General features: G+C 46.4%; 1 long non-coding RNA gene across 7 annotated transcripts in view; it reads right to left on the bottom strand.

Annotated features, from left to right (window-relative positions):
- Nucleotides 1-5,091: 5,091 nt before the first annotated feature.
- Nucleotides 5,092-26,797, bottom strand: part of LOC109495994 — a 116,746-nt gene continuing 95,040 nt past the window's right edge. For 5 of the 7 annotated variants that reach the window (XR_006592262.1, XR_006592265.1, XR_006592269.1 and 2 more), the window contains one exon: nucleotides 22,745-25,651. This is a non-coding gene — a long non-coding RNA (uncharacterized LOC109495994). Of the gene's footprint in view, nucleotides 8,036-12,140; nucleotides 15,195-22,744; nucleotides 25,652-26,797 lie in introns of those variants that run through there. The other 2 variants (XR_006592264.1, XR_006592263.1) reach the window with 2 other exon arrangements.

Below are 26,797 nucleotides of genomic sequence, written 5' to 3'. Positions count from 1 at the left end.
TTCTCTCCCAGACATCGTTCACACGCTCACGTATTTTTGTAGCTGGAGTCGTAACATACTTAAAATCAGATATTCAGATCTTCATTTAGCATATTCTAAACGTTGTCCCAAAATATTACACAGACCTAAACATTACAATTTTAAATGACTGTCTCACATTCTACCAAGTCGTGCATCATAAACAGCTTGCTTGTTTCTCACTTGGTGAAAATTCAGGTTGTTCTCAATTTTTTCTATTACACGCAATACTAAACTTATTATGTTAATGCATGTACCTTTTTGCTTCTTTAAATTTTTTAAGATAAAAACCTTGAGGTCACACTAGTTGTAAAAGAATGTAAATGATTCCATGACTCTTTTTTTTTCTTTTTAAATTTTTGTTTCAATTCTAGCTAGTTAACATACAGTGCAATACTGGTTTCAGGAGTAGAATTCAGTGATTCATCACTTACATATAACACCCAGTGATCATCCCAACAAGTGCCCTCCTTAATGCCCATCACCCTTCTAGCCCATCCCCCACCCACCTCCCTCCATCGACCCTTGTTTTTTCTCTATCGTTAAGAATCTCTTATGGTTTCTTTCCCTCTCTCTTTTCTCCCCATCCCATATGTTCATTTGTTGTGTTTCTTAAATTCCACATACGAGTGAAATCATATGGTATTTGTCTTCCTCTGACTGACTTATTTCGCTTAGCATAATACACTCTAGCTCCATCCACATCATTGCAAATGGCAAGATTTCATTCTTTTTGATGGCTGAACAGTACAATTCTGTTACTCTTGACACGTAATGAAGTCAAGAAGAGTTGTGTAAATATATGCTGTTAACAGCAGCATGGGAGAATCTTATTTTTCTTCCCAACTGTACTTAATTTTTGCTAGGCAAATTCTTGTTTACTTAAAAAATAATTTTTTTAAAGATTATTTTTGAGAGAGAGAGGATGACCTGGGAGGGGCAGTAAGAGAGGAAGACAGAGAATCTGAAGCAGGCTGTCAGTGCCAAGCCCAATGTGGGGCTTGAACCCACGAACCCATGAGATCATAACCAGAGCCGAAGTTGGATACTCCACCAACTGAACCACCCAGGCACCCCTCTTGCTTACTTTTAAATATGTATCAAATATATACATGTATATAATATGTAATAGTAAGTCACTAGAGCGTGCGACTCTTGATCTCAGGGTTGTGAGTTTGAGCCCCACGTTGGGTGTAGAGATTACTTACAAATAAAATCTTAAATAAATACATATGTAATATAATTTCTTTCTTTTCACTTTTACTTATTTATTAGAAAGTTTGAATTTTTTGTTTTTCTTTTTAAGTAAGGTCCATGCCCAGCATGAAGCCTGATGCTTCAGGGGCCAAACTCACGACCCTGAGATCAACATCTCTGAAATCAAGATCCGAGCTGAGATCAAGAGTCAGATGTTTAACCAACTGAGCCACATAGGCACCCCAAGAAGTTTAGATTTTTTTTTAAGGTTTTTTTAAAATGTTTATTTGTTTTTGAGAGAGAGAGAGAGAGAGCACATGTGAGCAGGGGAGGGGCAGAGAGAGAGAGGGAGACACAGAATCCGAAGCAGGCTCCAGGCTCGGAGCTGTCAGCACAGAGCCTGACATGGGGCTTGAACCCATGAACAGTGAGATCATGACCAGAGCCAAAGTCAGACCCTTAACCAACTGAGCCACCCAGGTGCCCCTGAATTTTTTTTAATGCTTATTGTATTTTTGAGAGAAAGAGAGAGGGAGAGTGAGCAGGGGGGAGCAGAGAGAGGGAGACAGAGGATCTGACGTGGGCTCAAACTCAGGAACCATGAGATCATGACCTGAGCCAAAGTTAGACGCTTAACTCACTGAGCCACCCAGGTGCCCCAAGTTTGAATACATTTTATTTTATTTATTTATTTTTATTAATTTTTTTTTCAACGTTTATTTATTTTTGGGACAGAGAGAGACAGAGCATGAACGGGGGAGGGACAGAGAGAGGGAGACACAGAATCGGAAACAGGCTCCAGGCTCTGAGCCATCAGCCCAAAGCCTGACGCGGGGCTCGAACTCCCGGACTGTGAGATCGTGACCTGGCTGAAGTCGGACGCTCAACCGACTGCGCCACCCAGGCGCCCCTTGAATACATTTTAATAAAATGTTTCATTTCTCTTTTACTGCCATTTTTGCTACAAATATTTTTCTAATCGGTTTGTCTTTACAACTTTAATTTTGATAGTTACCTTCAGAGAAATTTAAAACTTTTATACAAGGTCATATGGGTTTGTCTCCAGTGATGTCTCCCCCCCCCCTTTTTTTTTTAACTTTTAGAATATCACCATTGTAAAAACAAATATTGTGGGTTAGTTGTGGATGGCCAGAGTGCTCTTTGATTTTTTTGGTATATACAGTTGAAATTGCTAAGAAATGGTAGAAATCCCAGAAGTGCGTAAGGGAGGCTCTGAAGGCTATGTGGTTGGAGTGACAAAGAAGATTGTGCGGATTGTTCTGTGACTCAACGCGTCCAAATCATTCATGATTTAAAGCCCAAAGCTACTGAAATTACTTACAGTTCAAAGACCTTGAATCCTTTCCTGCAACACAGATCTGGTCCAAGACAATAATTCTTCCAGTTTTAGAGGAAAACTCTTTTACATTGCGGAGCGTTAGAGGCGAACGGACACACGCACACTCACTATTGCTGTTTAAATGTGAACAGTGGCCTGTGGCAATGTTGGGATAGTATTAAGGAAGGTTGGTTGGGTCAGTGTCCACGGGTCTCCTAAATTGGCCTTGACTTCGGTAGATTCTGTACTATCTCAGGTCAGGTTCTCCGCTTTGAAGCTTCAAACATTTAGAGTTTTAAGTACACTTGGTGTGGATCCAGCTCTCAGGGGCAGACTCTCATTAACCCAGGTGACAAGAGACTGATGTATAAATCACAGGGCCAGCGTTATTTTGCAATGAGAGCTCCGAGCATCCCTTTGATTGAAATATTTAGGTCAGTATAATCAGCATATCATCTCTCTTTTGGCAGTTCTCCTTGGGGAGTAAAATTAAAATAGGAGATTTCCTCGTGAATCAGAGCGAAGAGAGAAAGTTGTCTGACGTAGACAATTAATCACATGGAGTTTCAGCAGCCACGTGTGTGCAAGTCTACTGATTGCAGTGCTGGGGTCTGTGGGCCGCTCCCCCCTCCCTTCAGCAGAGCTTGTGTGGGTATCCCCTCCTCTGGATCCTCAAAGTTACCCGCTGTGTGTGAGCTTTCCACTTCAGTCATGCTCCTGATGGGGAGACTGAGTTGCTAAGTTCCTTCTTAGCCCAATTGCCATCACACTCCCAAGTCGGCCTTCCTGCGGTAATTCTTTGGTCCTTTTGATTGGTGTTTTTGAACACATTTCAGCAGTCTCTCGCAGTAACCAGATGACTACCCTCTTACATTATGGCTAGACTTGCTGGTGAAGCTCTTTGGAGACAAACTTTTTCCATTTTCTTGGGAATGGTCCCTCAGTGCTGCCCCTGTAGCTTCCTACATTGTGGTCCAGGGAAAATGAGGGTTTTGAGGTCATTGTGACCAACTCCAAAGACCTTCAATCCCTGGCATCTCCTTGTAGGCCCTTCTTGGGAATTTTCCCATCCAGACAGCTGGCCTTCACCTTTATTGGCACGTGGCAAGCCATGCACATCTGGGACTTGGTTTTCCTCCTTCAGAAGTCGCACGGGAGCCCTCCTGAGCTGACGCCATAAGCCCAGACTGGCCCGTGGGTGCCGCTCAGGCCTCCAATTGCATCTCAGCTGCATTTCCAGACTTCCTCACACTCTCCCCTCTGCCTCTCATGGCTCTTGGGCCACCCTGACCGTTGTGCTCACTGGGTCCTGGGTCCTGGCCTCATGCCTGGCTCACCAACCCCGAACAAACTCTGCCAGCTGCTACATGAGTGACAACACTCGAGGGGGTGCTGGCAGTGCAGCCACAGCCCAGCACAGTCTTTGTTAAAACCAACAAAATGACGCGTGCCTGAGTAGAAAATGGAGTACTTTGGAGGAGAAAACTGAAGATTTTAAAAAGGAGATTAAGAATAGTACATTTCAGAATAGTTCACGGTGCCTAGCACGATGGTTTGAACTAATAAGCCAACACACAAGAAACTAAAAGAGCAGTGGTGAATAGTATTTCATTGTGCAGATATGAGTGTCCTGAGCTGTGCAGAAATACGGTGCCAAATGGTAACATTTTTGTTACCAAAACTCTGTTAAGTAACCAGGAGTTAATGAAACTTACCACACGTTACAGCTACGAAGTTTGCCTTCTAACCAATCCTATCCTTTTGTGGTGAGAACATAGCACTGGCTAGGGCCAGGCCATCTAGAATGCTTGCTCTTACTTTGGGGGCTTTTTCCACTGTAGTTGATTGTGTCACTTCCTTCAGTGGCCAGCACCCCAAGGCGAATGGTGTAGGGAGGCCGAGAACAGCCAGTTTTGAACTGAGCCAGACCTGGAACCAAATCTTGGCTTTTGCTGACGACAAGTCAGGGGACCTTGAGCAAGTTAATTGGTCATTCTAAGTATTGACGATTTTCTAGCTGAGAAACGGAAATAATAATCTTCATGAGAATTAGGATTATATAGTAAATTAAATTATAATGCATGCAAAGTACTCAAAAAGATTCAAGATGACAATATATTTTATTATATTATCATGTAGCCATTGTTTTACCAGCCTAATCAGTGGAGACAGCAAATCTGGAGTCAAGCTTGTGAAGATAGGTAAGAATCCTCTTTTTACTTTTAATGCTTATTTATTTTCGAGAGAGGGAGAGAAAGCGCAAGCAGGGGAGGGGTAGAAAGAGAGGCGGGGACAGAGGATGTGAAGCAGGTTCCGCGTGGACAGCAGAGAGCCTGATGCGGGGCTCGAACTCACAAATCATGATCTGAGCTGAAGTCGGTAGGTTAAGCGTCCAACTTCGGTTCAGGTCATGATCTCATGGTTCACAAGTTCGAGCTCTGCATCGAGCTCTGTGCTGACAGCTCAGGGCGTGGAGCCTGCTTCGGATTCTGTGTCTCCCTCTCTCTGACCCTCCCCTGTTCATGCTCGCTCTCTCTCTCTCTCTCTCTCTCTCTCTCTCTCTGTGTCTCAAAAATAAATAAACATTTAGAAAAAAACCTTTTTTTTACAGAACAGGTTGCCCATCCCACTGGCTAACTGGTTCTCATGTGAGCTTTTGTCTAGAACATTGCTTTGGTAGTACTGAACCATACATTTAATAGTAGTTGCTCAAACTGTGTTCTATCTTAATTCCTGAAAAGAAAACGATGAACTTGAAAAACCAGTTGGAAAAAAAAAGTAAGTACATCAAACTTAGGTCATGGTGACCTTGACACCTGTGTTTTGAAAGTATCTCCTTTTCGAGAATGCAAACACGTCCTATATCTGCATAAGACTGTAACTGTATATAGTACTTTCCTGTCTCTGACCTCATTGCACCCATATGGTGCTCTATGAAACAGTGTATTTATTCATGCTTTCACACGTGGAGAAGTTGAAGTTCCTTTTCTGGAACTCTGGTTTTGGGACTTTTCCTCCACAGGGTGACCAGCCCTGGAGAAACGATGCCTCTATGTGACTAATGAAACATAGGCTTCCCACAAATGCATACTTTTCTTACTAACAGCTTTCCCGTCGGGCTGTTACATTTCGTCGATAACACTTACATTTCGTCAATGATAAGCACCAATAGAAAGCCTCCCCGTCTACGTCCGGGGAGGTGTAAGTGTTTGCACACGTGTGTGCCGGGCATTTGCTTGTTCGTCCGCGGGGTCAGTGTCCACACTTACTCTCTGCTGCGTACCTCCAGAAATATGCTTCCCAGGCTTCCCTGTCTTCTGACCTCTACCTCTTCTGGGAAAGGACAGGTGCAGGCAGGGGACTGTCGGGAAAGGGGAGGAGAGGAGCCAAGGTTCTCTCCCCCCTTCCCATCCGCCTTGGGTGCTGTCTCCATATCCAGCAGCAGCTAACTCTCCTTGGTGGTGTTAGCTGCCCTGCCCCCCATGGTCCCAGCTCTTGCCAGCCACCTGACCTCTGGGCTCTGTACAGCCACTACCTTCCTTTATTCTCCCGGCCTCCAATCTCTAGATGGTCTCTTTATTCTGTCTGGCTCCCTAGCTCCTCCACCTTGTGTGGAACCAAATCCCTGCCTTGAATTCTATTTGAAAGACCTAGAGGTGGTTTTGTTTCATGCCGGGTTGATGCTGTTACAACATATTACAGTTAACCTTTGCAACATTCCTGGGAGGAGGTGATACTATTATGTCCACTTACAGAGGAGGAAATCGAGGCTCAGGGGACACAAATGATGTGCCCGAGCTCATACGGTCTGTAAATGAGGCTCTGGGGCTCAGATCCAACAATCTCTAGGTGACAGGTGACACGGATTGAGTGCATGGTGCCAGACCCTGGGGCCTGCGTGTGTCCCTTATAGCCCCCACAGCGATCTCCCCAAGTACAGATAAAGAAAGAGAGTTCAGAGACGTTAGTTGGTTACCTGTGCGGGGCAAATAGCAGAGATGGGATTCAAACCCAGATCTGACTCTCAGCCCATTTTTTCTACTACTAGTGCTCCTCCAGAGTTCATGTGGATCGCAACCACCGTGGTGGGGCGTTGTTAGGGTATACATTCCCAGTACCCCCCCGCCCCTCAAATTCCAGTTCAGTAGGTTTAGAAAGGGGTTCAGAAATCTGCATTTGCACAATTACTCTAAGCGATGCTGAAGCAGGGGCATGGGAACCACATGGGGCCAACCCGGCTTATGCCCTTGTATCTGTGACACCCTGTGTGGCCTCCGCATGCCTCCCCCCCGCCCAGCTTCAGTTTCCTCATCTGTAAAGTGAGGGGTCGGACTAGATAATCTCCAGGGGCGTCCCAGGTCTGTTGAGTCCCCTAAATCTGTGTGCTGCCGGGGTGCGGGGCACGTGGCTCGGGTTTCCGAGCACGCGGCTGCGGTGCCCTGACCCCCGCCCAGGGTACACAGCTAATGGCCGGGAGTCTGGGCTTTCTCATGGACTTCCCAGGCTCAGAGACTCAACAGGAACTCTGTGGCTGGAGAGCAAAGAAAAGCCCTGTTTATTGGCTTGCAGTAAACTGGCAAACCGGTATTTTAAAAAGGAAGTGAATCGTGGGGTAGGGGGCTTAATTCAGGGAAATATTTGAAGAACCCAGTGTTTGCTCCGAGAGGTCATTAAATAAGTTTTGTTCCCACACCCTCTGGGAAAATGATGCTTCATTAAAATGGCAACATGAGGTGTAGTGAGAACGGTGAAATTGGGAACACTGAACAGACACATTCAGTGGATTCCACTTAAAATGTAAAAGGAGTGGAAAGAAAACAAATGGACATTTTCTCGAGGCAGCTGAGCGACACAAAACACAGGCATCTTTGTCTCCTTCTTGAAAACTTCCACAATGCCTTCTCCTTTCTTCCTCTTGACTAATCTGTACTTCTGAGAGGTGTTGAGTTTCGGCCAAACTCTGTGCTCGGCTCCAGCGGAGGCTGCCCTCTTGTGAATAGCCCGCTCTCACCTACCGGTCCTCTTACCCGCTCCTGCCCAGCCGACACAGGTCAGCCCCCAGAATTAGCTCACAGACAGACTCTCCAGGAGCATCAATCACGGCGATGAATGGGAAGCCCATGTGTGGGAACCGCGGGAGGAGTGGAGCAAAGGGCCCGCTGCAGCCCCTCTGACCCTGTCACCACATATCTGTCCCTGCGATGCTTCCTCGGTCCCCCGGCTCCGGCTGCCGGGTGCCCGGCCTCCTCTTTGCTTGACAGAACAGGTTATTCTGGTTGCCGCACAAATTCAGAGTCGTGGTTGTTGGGGGGGGGGTTGCTGAGTTTCTGCTTCTGTGTTGTAACGCGATCTTCCTACCTTGGTCCTGGGTTGGGGTTTTCTTTTCTCATCAGAGGTTATGTGCTTTCACAAGGCTTCTGTGTCTCACAACAAACGGTACAAGGGGGATCGGGGTACTGGTCCCGAGTTTCGTTCTTCCATCTGTAATACGAGGGTGACGGTTCAGAATTATGAGCTAACAATGAACGAGTGAGGATAAGACACCCTGAAAATACAAAATAAGGTAAACACGCAATGCTTGTCTGCTCTTTACCAGTAATCTTTTCTAAGGCCGACCCGATCTCCTGTTCTCTCCTGACCTGAAGGTTGGGGGACCTTATTCATGCACCTGCCCCAGGCTGCCCCCCCGCCCCCAAGCCGGTGCCTCCTCCTTGATGCCTCGGAAAGAGGCAGGCCTGGGACACGGTCGGTTCTGATGCTTGTATACTGCACGCCCATACTGGTGCCTGGTGTCCTCGCTCCCGCCTGTTACCTGGGACCAGCCTCAACCGCAGCTCCCCCCTGCCCCGCAAGGCACAAGGCCAAAGGAGGAGCTAGAGTCCTGCTTGGGGCAAGGACTGCTGTCAGAGGCTCTGGGCCGCTACTCTGGGGGCACTTCCAGATCCTACAGCACGGAGAGGTTTTCCCGGGGGGAAGGGTGGGCACTTTGTGACAGGAGAAAACCCACTGCCAGAGCCTAGTGAAGTCTAAAGCAGAATCAGGTCTATGCTGTCCCCTGGTGGTCGTGTTTCATACTACAGTCGGCTCCTTGAGTACCTGTAAAATCACAAAGTATTGAACTCTTTTTTTTTTTTTTTTTGGATGATAAATTCTTAAAATTCATGGCAAAATATACACAACATGAAATTTGCCAGTTGAAAGTATGTCGTTGTGGGACAATAAGTACATCCATGTCGGCAACTTGATGATAAATTTTTGTTGAGACCAAGGTCATGTTATACCCTATGTATTTTTTTAAATTGGGGTATAATTGATATATAAGATTCTGTTAGTTCCAAGGGTATACAATCACTCTCATATATTATATTATACAGTATGGAAGTCTAGAGCTGAGAAGAATCAGTGAAGACGAAAGCATAGATCTGAAATTTCTCATGGGATTGAAGGCAAAGTTCCACTCTGAGAGTCATTCAGTCTTTATCCGGTAATGAGCATGAACCAGTAGACATTGCCGGAACAAAAATTACCAATTTAGTGGATTAAAATCGGCTTTTGCAGTTAAGAATTAAAATTGTACCATTTCACCAATTTTGACTTTCACCAAGTTTGTTTCAGCGTTCCATCTAATTCTCACCTTTTACAGCAGTTTGGGGGGAAGAGAACAATCTATTTTTTTAATCCCGATTTCGCTGACATGGAAACCGAGACAGAAGCCGAAACCCTCTGCAGAGTCATTAGCAGACTGAGGATTACAGGGCTCTGGGTCCGAAATCAGAGGTCACGCGGGCCAGGGATTCTGGGGCAGACCCCCAGAGCTTCAGTTGTGCATTAGCGGTTTCACCCCCCATTTTTCCTCATCCCTGACACAGCGCACTAAGAGCGCTTCTAGTCAGCTGTGTATGCTATGTGAGGCATTTCAGATATGTTTCTGGGAGTTGTCAGTGCTGTTCTCCATGAGGCCTGAAGGCAAAATTCAACATTTGTAGTAAATAAAGTACTAAAATTATATCAGCTATTAAGAGGATGGATTATTTCCAAGTTGCTTAGCCATATTGGCTGAGTGTTGAGCTCAGCCTTGGTGCCAACATATTATGCACAAGAGTTTTATGTTCCTGGGCACCGAGAATGACACTGAACATGGATGGAGGTACGGAGTTGGCTGGGCAGGATATCAAGGTAGGGGCAGCAGGGTTCAAGAAGGAGTTGATGGAGATGTAAGAGCAGGTTCTGGAAACTCTGCGAGGCTGGAACCTCCACCTGACTAGCTCCCAAAAGCTGAGGCAGATGAGACAGGCAGTGTGAGAGGCTGGATTCGTAGTGTTTTGCAAACAGTGGGCCCCAAGGCATATGTGTTCCTAGAATCGAAGGCACCTATGGATTTCCTCATCCTCTCCCTCTAAGTCTCTATTATGAGCTGAATTATGTCCTCCAAAAGTTATATGTTGAAGCCCTAAACCCCAGTACCTGAAAATATGAGTGTATCTGGAGATAGGGACTTTAAAGAGCTTTCTGAGTTAAAATGAGGTCAGTAGGACGGGCCGTAATCCAGTATAACTGGTGTCCTTATGAGAAGAGAAAATTAGGACACAGACACACACAAAGGAGAGACGTGAAGACACAGTGAGAAGACGGTCATCTGCAAGCCAAGGAAAGAGACTTCAGAAGAAACCAACCTTGCCGACTGCCACCTTGAACTCGGACTTCTAGCTTCCATAACTGAGGAAACAGAGTTCTGTTTAAGCCACCCAGACTGTGGTGTTTTGTCACAGCAGCCCTAGCAGAAGACACAGTCTCTTTGTGAGTTTAAAGAACATGACAGGGTTGCCTGGGTGGCTCAGATTAAGATTCTGTCTCCCTCTCTCTCTCTCTCTCTCTCTCTCTCTCTCTCCCTTTGCCCCTCTACCCCCCTCATGCTCTCTCTCTCTCTAAAATTAAAAAAAAAAAAAAAAAAAGAAAGAACATGACTGGATGGCCCACCTAGTATCAACACCAACCAAATGAAAACCGTCAAAGGCCATTCTGGTAGGAGCTAAAAAAAAAAAAAATCTAAAACCAAAAAATACAAACCTAGGAAGATGGTTTGTGAAATAACATCTGGTTTGAATGACGCCCAGTGTCTTTTACTAGACAAGATGCATTAGCACAATTTCTGGAGAAAAGCCCAAATACGTGCCCCAAATATGTACACCACGATATGATGGAATATAAATCTTTTTTCCCCCTGGCTCTACCGTGTCCTATGGAAGGAATCCAAATAGTATGAAAAATGTCCTCGAGTTAAGGTGCATCATACCAGCCAAGTTTATGGAACCAAGTTACAAAGTTACAAGTGTTACAAGAAAAATACATTCACGTAATGTTACGGCTAATTTTTCTTTAGCTCTCCTATCTGGGGTTTAACTTACAGATTACATTATTTGATGAAACTACACAAGATTTAATCAGAAGAGGGACCTCAGCACTGAGGACTTGGCAACCAGCTAAGGCAGATAGTCTGTAGGGCATCATCGATGGTGGGGATGTTGGTGACACTGGAGACCAGCTTACCTTTACTGAGCATTTCCTGGGGCACAGGCGCTAAATAGGCGCTTGGCATATTTCATGCCAGTTTCACAGGGACCCTGATGGATAACACAGGGTACAAGGTAGCAGCTTAGATTTGGCTACTACAATTACTCAGTTGTGTGAACTTGAGCAAATGACATTACTCTGTGTAACTGTCTTCTTGTTTGTAAAAGGTTGTTAACACACATAAAAGTGCTTGACGTAGTGCCTGGTACATATAGAAGTTTTTTTTTAAACCAAATCTTTAGTTTTTTTAATTAAAAAAATTTTTTAATGTTTATTTATTTTTGAGAGAAAGAGAGAGGAGGGAGAGGGAAAGAGTGAGCAGGGGAGGGGCAGAGAGAGAGGGAGACTGAGGATCTAAAGGGGGCACTACACTGCCAGCAGAGAGCCCTGTGTGGGCTCAAACTCACGAACCATGAGATCATGACGAGAGCAGAAGTCAGAATCTTTTTTTTTTTTTTTAACGTTTATTTACTTTTGAGACAGAGAGAGACAGAGCATGAACAGGGGAGGGGCAGAGAGAGAGGGAGACACAGAATCGGAAACAGGCTCCAGGTTCCGAGCTGTCAGCACAGAGCCTGACGCGGGGCTCGAACTCACAGACGGTGAGATCATGACCTGAGCCGAAGTTGGACACTTAACCGACTGTGCCCCCAAAAGTTTTAATAAATGTAGGCTGCTAGTATTTTTTCTAAACATCCTCACATGAGGAAACAAAGGACAGTAGAGATGTTAAGCAATTTGCTCGATAACTCGGTGCCATTCTGAAGCAGGATCCAGGCGGGCACATCGGATCCCCCCATTACTCAGGCTCTCCAGTGCCTCCTGTTGGTGATACTGTCCTTTGCAGGTTCTTGTGACCTTCCTGCTGAGACCTGACAGAATGATTTTAATATGGGTGACACATGTTCCCTTACCCCTAAGTACTTCAGTGTGTGATACCTAAAAACAGGGACAGTCTCTTTCAGAACCACAGGAAAATGATCAAAATCAGGAAATTAACACCGATATACTAATATCTAATTTCTAGAATTTATTCAAATTTTGCCAACTGTTCTGCTGACACATAGGAAAGCAAAAAGGAAATAATCCTTTTCTGGTTCAGGATCCGAATCCAGGGTCCCACAAGGCATTTAATTATTGTGCTTCTTTTGTCTTTCTTTATCTGGAACAATTCCTCAGCGTTTGTGTGTGTGTGTGTGTGTGTGTGTGTGTGTGTGTGTGTGTGTGTGTGTGTGACTGTCACGACCTTTATGCATATAGAGTACAGGTACGGGGGGGGGGACTGCCCCTCATTTTGAAATCAGATTTTTTGTTTTTAATGTGCACTTTCTGGAAGCATAAGTTTATCCAAAGGGATGAAAAAATGGCAGGAATATATGAACTATCAGAACTGAAGGGGTCGTTTTGAGATGAGATGGGTCTTCTGATAACACGTAAGTTGAACTGTGTTCGTGGATATCACGGTTGATCCTGCATGAAAGTTGTTCACTGTTAGTCTGGTAGGTAAGTCAGTTGTTTCATATATATAAATATGGGTTTGACTTACACAGTCTCTAATACTCTGTCCAGTTCTGGATTCTTCTAGCGTGATGGAATTCTGATATGTTGTTATGATGCCATCTCCATGCTTCAAGTGTTCCCGAACTGGCTTCCCCCCAGTGAGGAATATCCTGGTTAACGTCACTTATCTCCAACCATTCCATTCTCTCCTTCCCCTAGCCTTTGCAACGTTTGGTCCACTTTTCTTTTTTCGTGTACTCAGATGCCTTATTTTAACTATGTTTCTGCCACGTGATTGCTCTTGGGATGTAGGACATGCCTCACGTACTATGACTGTGTGCAACACGTCTCCTCCACTGAGGACACTACCAGCTCCTGGGGGGCACCAAGTCACTGCCCACGCCTCTTGTTGTGTATTCTTCTTGTGAAATAATTGCTATGTGCACACGCCTGGCAGGAACTGAATGCCTGCTGAGTGGCAGTGTCACCAAGGAGTTGGCCTCAACGCCGTAATTCCCTGCGTGAAGTTCTCGGGCTCGCTTTCTAGACGTAATTTCCAAGGGCTTTCTTTGCTTTGGGGGGCAAAAGAGAGAGGGGAGGCAACAGGTCCACTGGGAGGGTAGACTTTGGTGGGGACTCTGGGAGAATAATGATGAGATTTTGCCAACAATTACATAGCGAAGGTATAGAGTTTCTACTTGCCTTTGAAATGGCAGAGACTTGCCACCTCCTTCACAGATCAGAAGGATGGGAGTCTAGATAAAACGGCAGCTTTGAGTTGCAGACAACCACTTGTGTGTGATAGTTTTTAGACTGAGCGGAAATAGAACGGTTTGCACTTTACAGACACCTTTCAAGCACCCACCCGTCCACGCGTCCACCCGTTATTTCCTTACTCAGCGTATCCCAGCTTCCGTTCTCGGCCCTGAGAATGCAGAGGTGGAAAGAGGAAAGGCTTGGTCCGTTCAATGGGGCAGGGTAACTACAATGGGGTGCGGCGGACTTAAAACCACACAAATAATTTCAGAGGTGAAGCTGTAACGTAACGAATGCGGAGACCGTGTCCCCCTTCGAGGCCAGCGACCTCCCGGGAAGGCGTGCCTCCTTTGGCAAGGGTGCTGTGCAGGGCCCGGGCAGGCACACAGAGTCACCTGTGTGTGGAAGGCCTCCGTGGGCTGTGGGAATGGCGCTCTTGGATTTCCTGACTTTTGTTCATTGATGGTCTCACGCACAGAGTTGCATTAACCCAGTTTCCTAGACTCAATGAAACCATTGGCAGCTTTCTGATTTGTTTTTCAGCCTGAGCCGACGCTGGCAAAGAAGCCAGAATTCCCAAGCTTTCCCAGGCGAGTGTGGAGAAACACCAGGACGCCTTTTTCTCCCCGCACCCCCCGCCCCGTCCCATCTGCAGCCAAGTGTGCCTCGGTCAAAGGCAAACTCTGAATCAAGCTTTGTGCTGGTCTCTGGAAGGATACCCGGGATCGTGTGACGGAGAAAAGTGACAGCGGCGGTGGTGGCAGTGACATCTGTGGGGCTAGCCCCGTCCCTATCTGCCGCGGGATGCGTGTGGGCATGCTTTGTGAGAAGAATCCACCCCGGGTAGAATGGGGCTTTTGACATCAGCTGAGGCCTGGGCTGCCTCACAATGAGGCCTGTTGGTCAAAGGGAGACTGTTTAATGAAGTGCCCGCCAGAGGCCAGCTCCGGCCATCTGTACTGGGGACCTTCGGAGCGAGCCTTCCCTATAACCGGCTACATGTGCGAAAGCACGTTGCCTTTCACAGAAGGCAGCTGCGACAATAAATTCATATTCCCAAACGGTGACCTTTTGACTGCTTTTTGTGTGTGCGTGATGAAAAGCTTCATACCAGCTTGATACTAAGGCTTCATAAGCAAGGAAGCCGGAAAAAGGAGCCTTTTTTGGCCCTGAGGTCAATAATGATAACGGCTTTCTCCTTACACGAGGTAGCAACGCCCTGCCAAGGATGCGAAAACACCGCGTGAAAATGAAATTCGTGAAAGCCCTTAATGATCAAGTGAGGGAGGCAGGTGATGGCAACCGCCACCCCACAGCTGGCAAAACGCCGAGGTTCGGGGAGAAGGATGACTCATGACCAAGGTCAAAGAGCAGCTGGGCGGTGGGGCTCACGTCGCATCGTGTCCTCCAGCCTCTGGCACTGAGGAAATCACGCAAAACTTTGCGACGACTTTTCCTGGCAGGCTCGTTCTTCCCAGCCGGAGCGCAGGTGGCAATGTTGCGATTCCTGGCGTAACCTTCAATGCTTCGCTGATAATCTCTGTCGTCGCCAGGCACCAGCAGACTGTCACAGCGCAACTCCCAGGCTTCAGCGATGCCCGCCGAGGTCTTCACTGCAGCCTCTCATTTATTAGCTGTGTTGGAAAGAACTCTCTAATACCTAGCTGGGTACCTCTGGATTTTAACAGCTGTGGTTTATAAGAGATTTGGGGGGGGGTTGTTTTCAAAGTGCCTTTCAGAAAGTAACACCTTAGACGGGAGTTTCCGTTCTGTTCCAGTAGGATGACTTGCTCTTGTGCTCAGAAAACCAAGCCTGCAAGAAAAATCAGATATTTTCTTACAAGGCTTCTTAGCAGGCGGGCTTCTATATGACTTTCCCTTCTCCTCCCCTTTATTGGCCATAACCTTAACGGAAGGCTTTTGATGTCCAATGCCGAGTATCTTGGAAGAGGTCCTGTGTAGACAAGACTGCTTGGCCAGGGGCTGGAGAGTCACAGTTGGACTGGACTTGAAGGCCCCTTCTAGTCTGAGATGTTGTGACTCCGGAACTAATTAGCCTCAACTTCTACAATGAAATGACACTAACTGCCATTTATTGAGCACTTTCTGTGTCAGCTCTGTGCTGAGATCTTAACATCATTCTCTGAATTCTGACAAAACCCCGCCAATATCATCCACCTTTTACGAACGAAGAAACAGGGGTCTAGAGAAGTTAAAAGCTTGTCTGGTGGCACAGATATAAGGTTTGGTGAGCGACTGTCCCCTGGAAATCGATTCCAGGTGAGTCTACATCCATACTCGAAACCCACAACTCAACCAGAACGAAAGGGAGACACCAGGGATTGCCCTGTTCACGGATCAGTTCACGATCTCTCAGGGCGGCTAGTGTGGATTCGTTAGTCAGATTCAGTGTTGCAGTTAGGAAGCAAGACCTTAAACAAGACCTAGCAGTGTCCCAGCCCACGAAGTCTCTTCTGGAGGACAGCAGGGGGATTCCTGTCTTCCTGCCAATCAGGGATTTTAGCTATAAACAGTTTGTGACATCAAATGTCACTTTTCTTCCACACTCGGCCCTAGAGTTTCATTTAAATAATCAAAACATTCTTGTCATCAAGGAGAGGCTAATCCCAGCAAAGCAGCCTAAAGCCATGTGAAGTGTGCACCTGCCATCTAGCACTCATAGTGAAAAATACAGCATTTTAGAAGAATTCAGCTTCTCCAGTTTGTTTTTTAACTTTGGAATTAAAATGAACTCAAAAGTTAAAAAAAGGAAAAAGAGAAAGCCCCCCTAACATGTCAAGGTATTGAGATATAAAATATGCACCGAGTATTGCAAGAAAATATACTTCATCTCATTATTATTATTATTATTATTTTTTGGAGAGCTTCTATGCTTGAGGAACAAGACTGCTCCATGTGCCACCTCCGATCCAAGCCCCAACTTCTGCCAGGACTGAAGCTCCTTTGTTCAGAACCTCACCCCATGTGTCTTTTCATCTGGCTGCTGATTCAGATCCTTGAATAAACTGGTAAGCATAAGGATATATGTATGTATTTCATTTCATCCCTCAAGGTCCATTAAATGCAGATTCCATCCATGAAGCTAACATTTTCTCATATTTTATGAGCATTTTTTCGACGCTCATGTTTTCAAAAACGCACTGGGGCTCAGCTGGAAACTGCACAATGACATGGAGCGCGGTGGGTGCTCAGCCTGCCTCCTGCTGGCCGAGGCGAGGTTGGTGTGAACAGGCCAAGGTGCGTGGCCAATGCCTCCTACGTGACACACCTCTGCAAAAGAGTAAGGACGAAACACTTAACAAGTTGAGCCCTTCGGCCTCTGCGAGACTATCACCGTGGCTCTGCAAACCTTGCAAAATAAAGAAATCTGGGGCTCCTGGGGGGCTCAGTCGGTTGAGCCTTTAACTCTTGGTTTTGGCTCACGTCCTGATCTCCCGGTTCATGAGTTCAAGCCCCCAGGGGGCTCCCTGCTGGCTCCCTCCCCATGGGGAGCCTGCTTGGGATTCTCTCTCCCTCTCCCCTGCTCTTTCCGCCCTCCCCCTGCTTGCGTACTCTCTCTCTCAAAATAAACTTAAAAAAAAAAATCTGACTCTTATATGTATCTTTCTCACTGACATTCTATCATTTGAAAGATGTCCTGGGGCCCCTGGGTAGCTCAGTCAGTTGAGCGTCCGACTTCGGCTCAGGAGCCTGCTTCAGATTCTGTGTCTCCTTCTCTCTCTGACCCTCCCCAACTCATACTCTGTGAGTCTCTCTCTCTTTCTCTCAAACATAAATAGACATAGAAAAGAAATGTCCTAAAAATTTTAAAGGCAATTGTAGAGAGGAGACATCTATTCCATTTATAATGTGAACTAGTGTGAGGAGCTTTTTCTTTTTCGTTTTTTTTTCTTTCTTTCTTTCTTTCTTTCTTTCTTTCTTTCTTTCTTTCTTTCTTTTTCTTTCTTTCTTTTCTTTCCCTTTCTTTCTCTTTCCTTTTCTTTTCTTTCTTTCTTTCTTTCTTTCTTTCTTTCTTTCTTTCTTTCTTTCTTTCTTTCTTTCTTTTCCTTCCTTCCTTCCTTCCTTCCTTCCTTCCTTCCTACAAGCAAGAGGGGCAGGGCAAAAAATTATTTGGAAAACACCTTCACTAGTGGAAGTGCCTCATTAAATGGGGAGCGGAAGAGGGTGGGGAAGTAAAGCGGCCATGGTTGGAACAGCACCCCCATGTGCCCCAAGGTGCGCACTGGTTCCTCCGCGGGCCTCCTGCAGGGGGTGTTCGGGGGAGGTCAGTTCTTTAAGGGGTGCACGAGGTCTGAAGCTAGCTGACGGATTCAGCTTCTACTGTGAATCTCTGAAACTTTCTAGAGCTATTGCTCTTCCCTTACCCTTGATGTAATTTGAATCTCGCCTGCTTTCCTGACCACGAATATTGCCTCAGTATACAGAAAGGGGAAAAGATGAGAGGTAAAATCCGTCCATCAGTCGGTTAATAAATCAATTTGGAATTTATACAATAAAACATCTGGTGCAAGAGAGGCTAGCTAAAATAGGATTTTGAAGTCTCATCTTTGAAATTTGATCACTAATCTATGTATCTCCATACGGACATTTCAACCAAACATCAGTCCTACGTCCCCAAAGCCTGTCAGTTTTCTTCTGTTTTTGTCTTATTATGTGTTATTAAATAGAGTAAGTCTTCCGAAATTCCTTTGGAATTGGCTGGATAAGTAAATCCGAAATTAGTGAAAATGTACACAGATCTTCTTCCGTTCACAATGGGGGTTATGTGCCCAAAAGTCCACTGCACGTAGAAAATGTCATGAAGTTGAAAATGCTTTTAATACACCTGAGTTCTCGAACATCATAGCTTAGCCTAGGTGACCTCAAACGTGCTCAGAACACTTACATTAGCCTGTAGCTGGGCAAAATCACCCAAGACAAAGCCCATTTTACAATAAAGTGTTGACTATCTTACATGATGTGCTGAACACTGTACTGAAAGTGAAAACCAGAATGGCTGTGCGGGTGCAAAATGGCCGTAGGTGTGTCTCTGGTTGACCCCTGAGACCTCTTGCTGACCCGGAGCTACAGCCACGGCCCCTGCCCGGCATCACGAGAGAAAATCATCCCATGTATCGCTAGCCCGGGAAATATTCCAAATTCGAAATTCCAAGCACGGTTTTGACTTCGTGCATTTCACTTTTACACCACTGCAAAGTCAAGAACTCCTAAGTTAAGCCATCGTAAGCTGTGGCTGTGTGTACATTTCTACTTGTAGTTACGTCCTATCGAACCGAACATGCCCTACATCGCACATGTCTAGCTACCCCTATCTCCGTTCTAATTATGCTTTCTCCTTCTCTCCTGTTTTGATCAATGGAGCCATCATTCTTCTGTTCACTCAGGCACAATATCAGGGATGACATTACTCATTCATTTATTCCTCTCTCGGCTTACCTAATTAACACATATTCATTGAACTCTAACCCCCAAGTAGGCAGTGGAACCAGGCACTGTCTTCGACTCTGGTGTGAACAAAACTGATAAAAATCTCTGCCTTCTTGTAGCTCATAGAGTAGTAGGGTAGGAAGTCAATAAACATGATCAGTGCATTTTATATTTGGGTAGTCCTCTGTCTTCACACCTCCCCTCTTCTGGGAGTCTGTGTCTTCTGTCTCTTATAAGGAAACTTGTCATTGGGTTTAGAGTCCACCCAGATGATCCAGAGTAATCCAAGATGATCTCATTTCAAGATCTATAATTTGATTACATCTGCAAAGACCCTCTGCCAAATAAGGGCACAATCATAGATTCTGGAGGTTAGGATGTATTTGTATCTTTTCGGGGGCCACCACTGAACCCTCTAAAGGGGAGAACAAGTAGAGTTTTTAAAAATTTTTTTTTATGTTTAGTTTTGAGAAAGACAGAGACACAGAGTGCAAGCTGGGGAGGGGTAGAGAGAGGGAGACACAGAATCCGAAGCAGGCTCCAGGCTCCGAGCTGTCAGCACAGAGCCCGATGTGGGGCTCGAACTCACGAACTGTGAGATCATGACCTGAGCCGAAGTTGGACGTTTAACCAACTGAGCCACCCAGGCATCCCAAGTAGAGTTGTTTTTACCCATTTTAAATCAGAAGTTACAGGGGAGACGTTTCTGAAAAGGTGGCATTTGAATAAAGAACTGGGGGCACCTGGGTGGCTCAGTTGAGCAACTCGATCTCAGCTCAGGTCTTGATCTTGGGTTTGTGAGTTCAAGCCCCACACTGGGCTCTGTGCTAGGTATGAAGCCTACTTTAAAAATAAATAACTCAATAAATTGAATAAAGAAGAGGTAAGGGAGGGACCTGTGCAGACTTCTGCAAAGGAGTACTCTGGGAAGTGGGAAGGATGAGTGGGACGGCCTTGCCTGTGTTGTTTGAGGAGGGGAGAGGCCAGGTTGTGCAGAGCATCATGGGTCCAGGTGATGACCTCTGAGTATGTGGCAGAGCTGATGGATGGAGGGCTTACAGCAGGAAAACCACACAGCTCACCTTCTGTTCAACAGCCTGGTGTTGGCTGTGTGTGGAGAATAAATGGCAGGAGCAAAGGCAGATACCAGATCCGTTCACACATGACAGGAAGACAGGGGCCAATGGTGGCCTGAACCACAGGGGTGGCTGCAGGAGTGGTGAAAGAGGTTGGATTCTGGACGTGTTCTAAGAATATAACTGACAGGATTTGCATCTGGATCCGGGGAGTGGGGGGAAAGAAAAGAGGAGTCAAGGACGCTCCAAGTTTTCGGCCGGAGCAACTTGAAAAACCGAAGCTGACGTTTACAGAGATGGGAGAAGCCCGGGGGTGGGGGGGGTGTCAGGAACTTGGCTGTAGGCAACCTAGTGTGGCAGTCCAGCGGCTGAGCCTGAGAGGCCCTTTAGCCAGGCAGAGTCAGGTGGCGAATGAGCAGTGAGGTGTACAAGTGGGCAGGAGGAGGTCTGGGCTGGACATTTAAATCTGGGACTTGGAACACAGAAGACACTTGAAGCCATGACACCGGGGGACATCAAGGGTGACAAGGAAAGAGGAGTGGTCCTGGCACCGGGCTCTGGGTGACGCCAACTCCAACGAGGAGCCAAAGGAATCTGGGAAGGAGTAGAGGGAGCTGGAGAGTCAGCACGAAGCGTGGGAGGCAAGCGAAGGAAGGTTTCGATTCTCCACTTCTTCTTCTACATCCCAGATGTAACCTTTAGTGCAGTAACTTCTTCCTTGTGTCTTTTTTTGATCTTTTAAAAGTTTATTTATTTATTTGGAGAGAGAGAGAGAGTCCGAGTGGGAGGAAGGGCAGAGAGAGGGGGACAGAGAATCCCAAGCAGGCTCCGCACTTTTAGCACAGAGCCTGATGTGTGGCTCGATCCCACGAAACCGTGAGATCGTGAGCTGAAATTAAGAGTCAGACGCTTGACCGACTGAGCCACCCAGGCGCCCTTCTCCCTTTCGACCCATTCTTAAAACTCTCCTGTTCTTCCGATTCTCCCTGTGTCCTTCATTTTATCACCCTGCATTGAGGTAGAAAAGGTGGGATTTCCAGTTTGAGGGGCCCAAAAGGTGGGGCTTCTGACTCCCATTTCGTCCTTCCCCTCATCCGTACCTATGGCTGCATGGTGGGGGCAGGGGTCCGTTATGAGCAGGGTGATGGAGGTGGAGAAAAGCCAAGCCAAATTTATAGATGGGTCGGAGTGGGAAAGATACAAGCTAAGACTTAACAGTAGTCGCACTACAGCCCCTCGGGCTGGCCCTGAAGACAGAGGTGAGGGGGAAACCCAAGGGGCAGTGAGTTGGATGACACATCTAATCGTCCACTTCGTGTGTAAGGAGAATGGCTGGAGGCACGTGGACTCATCAACAGTGGCAGATGGCTTGGCTGCTCGGTCAGAGGTCCGCAAAAAGAAAGCCTGGGGGCCACCAAGGGACAAGCGGGTCTGGGGCAGAAGCAGGTGGATGGATGGACACCAGGTGTGAAGGGCTTTGTTTCCTTTTTCTAAAAAAAAAAAATATTTATTTTGAGGAGGGGGAGGGGCAGAGAGAAAAGGAGAGAGAGAGAGAGAGAGAGAGAGAGAGAGAGAGAGAGAGAGAATCCAAGGAGGCTCTGCCCCGCCAGTGCAGAGCCCAACGTGGGGCTCAAACTCACAAACCGTTAAGATCATGACCTCAGCTGGAATCAAAAACTGGATGCTTGACCCACTGACCTAGCCACCCAGGCGCCCCAGGCTGTTTCTCACATGAAAGGCCACCAGGGAGCATCCACCATACATGAGGCGTTAAATAAGCAGGGAATGGCTCACTTAAGCTGGAGTCAACCAGCTTCATCATTGGCCACCCAGCGCTGGCCACACGGACCCGCAGATGAAGTAGCGAGGGTGGCAGGATTGGGGGCAAGGAGTGGGTCCGGCACTGTGGCTCCCACTCACCAGGGCAGTGGTGCCTCAAGTGTCCAACCAAGAGCAGTGCTGAGCCCTGGTGTGGCACCACCCCTCCAACGGCCACGTGGGGCAGGCGCCTGGGTCCCAGTCCAACCACCCCCACTGCCCGGGGCTGCTCCCTGCATTCCCTCATGGGGGCTTTTCCTTCGAGTAATCCCCAATTAATGTCCCGCTTGCAAGTGTCTATCTCTGAGTCATTCCTGGGGAACCTGGCCTAAGGTAGGAAGAGATACAGAAGAAAGAGGAGAAATGCAAGTGAAGAAAGATGAACATCTCATATGTCGTCACCGATCGCCACGCAGAATGCTTTCCACTTCCCTGTGTGCATCTCTGTCTCTGTGTCTATTCTTTTTTTTGTCTGTATTCCAATTTACTGTCAAATTGGCTAACATACAGTGTGTAAAGCGTGCTCTTTGTTTTTGGGGTAGATTCCTGAGGTTTGTCGCTTACGTACAACACCCAGTGCTCATCCCAACAGGTGCCCTCCTCAATGCCCATCACCCATTTTGCCCTTCCCCCACACCCCCTTCCACCCTCGGTTTGTTCTCAGTATTTAAGAGTCTCTTATGGCTTGCCTCCCTGCCTTTCTGTTTGTAACTGTTTTTTCCCCTTCCCCTCCCCCAAGGTCTTCTAAGTTTCTCAAGATCCACATATGAGTGAAAACATATGATATCTGTCCTTCTCTTCCTGACTGATTTCACTCAGCACAATACCCTCCATGTTGCTACAACACTCCATATTTCATTCTTTCTCATTGCCAAGTAGTATTCCATTGTATATATAAACCACATCTCCTTTATCCATTTGTCAACTGATGGACATTTAGGCTCTTTCCATAGTTTGGCTATTGTTGAAAGTGCTGCTATAAACGTTGGGGTACAAGTGCCCCTATGCATCAGCACTCCTGGATCCCTTGGGTACATTCCTAGCAGTGCTATTGCTGGGTCATAGGGTAGATCTATTTTGAATTTTGTGAGGAACCTCCACAAGCCCACGCAGTTTTTATTTTATTGCACATCTTTTGAAACATCCACTAGGTGGAGAACTTGTGTCAAGTTTGACGCTCAGATTGTGCCGCTCGGCCAGCCAGTCAAGGGAGCTGCATTTATCTACTTATTTATTTATTTAACCATTATTGAAACGAAGCAATGGGTTCTAACCAACAATGAAAAGCGTCTATGCCTCTTCCTAGTGGCCTAAGCTTTCCAGACATTATAGGCCCGAAAACATTATATAGAATTACATTTCTCTTGTGATTGACTGCTACCATGGCATGTTTTTAGGAGACACAGATGAACTATGTGAGTTCAAGGCTAAAATTTCTGCAGCATCATTTTTGTTGAACCCTGCCTCTTGATTAGTTTATTATGGTTTATTCTAAGCTCTTTTAAATTGGCGAGGTGGTGTTTTTTGGGGTTTCTGGGAGTGAGTATTGATTGAAAGTTAACTGCCGATTAAGGAAATGATTTTATTCGTTAAAAAGCCTTATCCACTGATGTGCTTTTTACATTTCAACTTGCAAACACTGGGCAAAGGAATTTCTTTTCATGTGCATTGTTATTCTTGCTGATTATTGAGAAAGTTTTATTGAGGTCACAGAATGTAGGTTAATAGAATTTACTACACCATGCGTTCTTGGTTGCAACTCCGTGCAGTAGAAATGGGACCCTAATTCAGCGGCCAGCCAGCCCTTCCGTGCGCGGGAGTGCTGTGCCAGGAATCCTTGCCGGCTCCAGGGAAGGCCACTGTGTGAGCTTGTCCCCTGCCACCAAGATGGAGGGCCACGAACAGCATTGCCGATCCTGGCCGTGCTGGTACCTACTCTCAGCAGGGCTTCCTGAAAACAGTCTGGACCTGGGTCTTTTCCTCTGGGTGGAACTCACAGCAGCGATTAGCAAACTAAGGCCCACCGGCCAAATCCAGCCCGCTGCCTGGGTTTTAGCATCCTCAAGCTACGGATGGCTTTTACAGATAAACATTGTCAACTGATTTGATGATAAGGGATACTAACTTGGAGCCGTGATTAAGTGATATATTTTCATTACGAAACCCCATACTCAATTGCTATAGTTTGGATTTTATCAATTAAAAATTGCTGCGGTTTCGCTTTCCCACAGCTTCGGTTGCCTGCAGTCAACGGTGGTCAGGAAGCAGATGACGCTCCTTCTGAGATACAGTCAGAAGGTCAGGAGGTCAAGAGCAGCCTAACGCTGCCTCACGATGCTTACGTCGTCCACCTCACTTCCTCTCATCGCGTAGGCATTTTCTCATTTTGTGACATCACAAGAAGGGTGAGTACAGCACAGTAAGATATTTTAAGAGCGCGCGAGAGAGACCACATTCACCTAACTTTAATTACAGTATATTGTTACGATTGTTCTAGAATCTGTGCTTCATTTATAAATTAAACTCCATCATAGGTATGTAAGTATAGAAAAAAACAGTATAATAAGGTTCAGTACTATCTGTGGTTTCAGGCACCCACTGGGGGTCTTGGAACGTATGTCCCACGGGTTTGCGGGGAGGGACAAATGTCTCCACCACATAATATTCATTCTTTGCCTCTCGTTCCATAAAGTCTAAAATATTTCCTATCTGGCCTTTACGGAAAAAGTCTACTGACTCTGCTCTAGAGGGTCTGTTAACTTTTTATATCTAAAATTATGAGTGTGTGAAACATGTGGATTTTTCTGGAGAGAGGGCACCTGGCCTTCTCTGCTCTGAAAGGAGAATGTAACCACCAAAATGTTAAAAACTACTAGTCTCACTGGATGAGGGCCTTCCACTGCCAGCAACAACAACAATAATAACAACTCAAAGTATCATAGGATCAATGTACAAACAACGATCAAAACATTACTTCCCATGACTTTGAGGGGACCAAGGACAGGGCTGAGTTGAATTACTAACAGTGTGAGTGCAACTCTTTAGTCAAAATCACAAAGTTGATTATACTTTGCTGGGAACAATGTAGGTGCCTAGTAAGTTATTGTTGCATCAGCTTTATGTGTAACATGAAAAACAGAAGCCCCCCGTTTTGACGCACCGGAGACCAGCACAGTGCTTGGTACTGTGTAAGTGTTTAGTTTGGGCCCACGACTGAATGACCCACGCGAACACAATTAACTGGACATTTGAAAATGTGTTACTGTCAGGGCGCCTGGGTGGCTCAGTCGGTGAAGCGTCCCACATCAGCTCAGGTCATGAGCTCACGGTTTGTGAGTTCAAGCCTCTGTGCTGACCGCTCAGAGCCCGGAGTCTGCTTTGGATTCTGTGTCTCCCTCTCTCTCTGCTCCTCCCTTGCTCGTGCTCTGTCTCTCTCTCTCTCTCAAAAATAAATGAAAATAAAAAAAAAAAAAGAAAATGTCAAATGCACAGAATTAGGATGGGCAAAAGCACTTATTCTTATGAATTTGAAGCTAACCTCACCAAGATGGTACCTACAAGGAGTGAGGATTAAATAATGCTATCTGAAGTTTCCTACTGTTCCCTGGGCTCACTCTGCTGTTGTGGTAATGACTGCAAGACTGGGATGCCTTTTAGAAAAAACAGAGGGGCAGAGAACCTTCTGAGAAGCAAAAGTGATTCCTTAGAATGCATGTTTGATATTTTAGCTCCTTTCGGCTCGAGTTTCTGGGGGGGTGGAGTCTATTCCCGCCTTTTCTGATTACATTCCCTTGAGTATTCAAATAGGTTAAATGAGCACTGGCCACACCAAACACACCCGTCACCTCTGGAGCTGGTTCCAATTCATCCTCTCTGCAAAGATGAGTGGATGCATGTGGCCTTTACAACACCGGCCCACTGGAAAGATCTATGGGCAGAAGGGAAAACAGACATGAGACCATTACCTGGAATCAAAGCCAGTACCTTCTCGCCCAGCATCCTGGGAAGTGCCGTCTCAAAGAACTGTCTTTTTCCCCCAACAGGATACTTGCTCTAGTTTATAAAAAGTAAGAGGATTTGCACACCTTCTCCTTTGATTGAGCTGTTTGTGTTGCTGTGAATTCTGGCCAACGTCTCCTAGGGCTTAGCTGAGTGGTTTGGGTACAACGTCGCCGACTGTTCCAATTTAAGAAGCTCTCACGAGATTGCACCGAGACAAAGGGTCTGCCGAGAGGCGCAGCCCCGTAGCGCTCCGACGCTCTAATCTGAGTTCTGCTCTGCAAAGTCCTGTCTAATCCTCTTGTACCCTGCTGTGGCTAGCAGTCGAGGGAAAGGCAGCAAGGGCAAAAGCTGCGGGATACAGATTTAATTCAATCCAGCAAACGTTTACTAAGCACCTCTGGTGTGCCAGTCACTGGGCCAGGTTCCGGGGATAGGAAGATTAATAGGATAGGATTCCAGAACTCAAAGGGGTCACGGTTTACAGGCAGAGAGGCACAGCCACATGAATAATAAAGCAGAAGAGGGGAGCAGAGGAAACTCGTCACTGAAGGAATGACACGGATGAGTCTTAACTGATAAGGTGATGTTAAGGGACAGAGAAGGGGCGGATGGGCATCCCGGGTAGAGGAAACCCCATAAGCAGAGTTAAGAAGGTATCAAAGTCCCTGGCATTTGGGGCAAAGGTCGAAAGGATTTTGTCTCGGAGAGAGGTGGGAGAAAAGGCCAGAAGTGTGGTCTGGGTCAGGGTTATTGATTCGTGTACTGCTGGAGACGGGATAGCAAAGATAAATCAACAAATCCCTGCCCCTGGGAAGCTTACCTTTGGGGGTGAAGACCAGATCATAAATACAAAGGACAGGCAGCTTGTTAGGTCTGCCCTAACAAAATACCACAAACTGGGTGATGGAGACAACAGAAATCTTTTGTCTCCCAGTTCTGGAGGCTAGAAGTTCAAGATCAAGGTGTTAGTTGGGCTGGCTCCTGCTCAGGGCCGTGAGGAAGAATCTGTTCTAGGCTCTTCCCTAGCGTCTGGTGCTCGGTTGGCTTGTAGCAGTATCATCCCAACCTCTGC

This window comes from Felis catus, chromosome F2 (genome assembly GCF_018350175.1).
Source record: "Felis catus isolate Fca126 chromosome F2, F.catus_Fca126_mat1.0, whole genome shotgun sequence".
Lineage (NCBI taxonomy): Eukaryota > Metazoa > Chordata > Mammalia > Carnivora > Felidae > Felis > Felis catus.
This window is presented reverse-complemented; position numbering and strand designations above follow the sequence as displayed.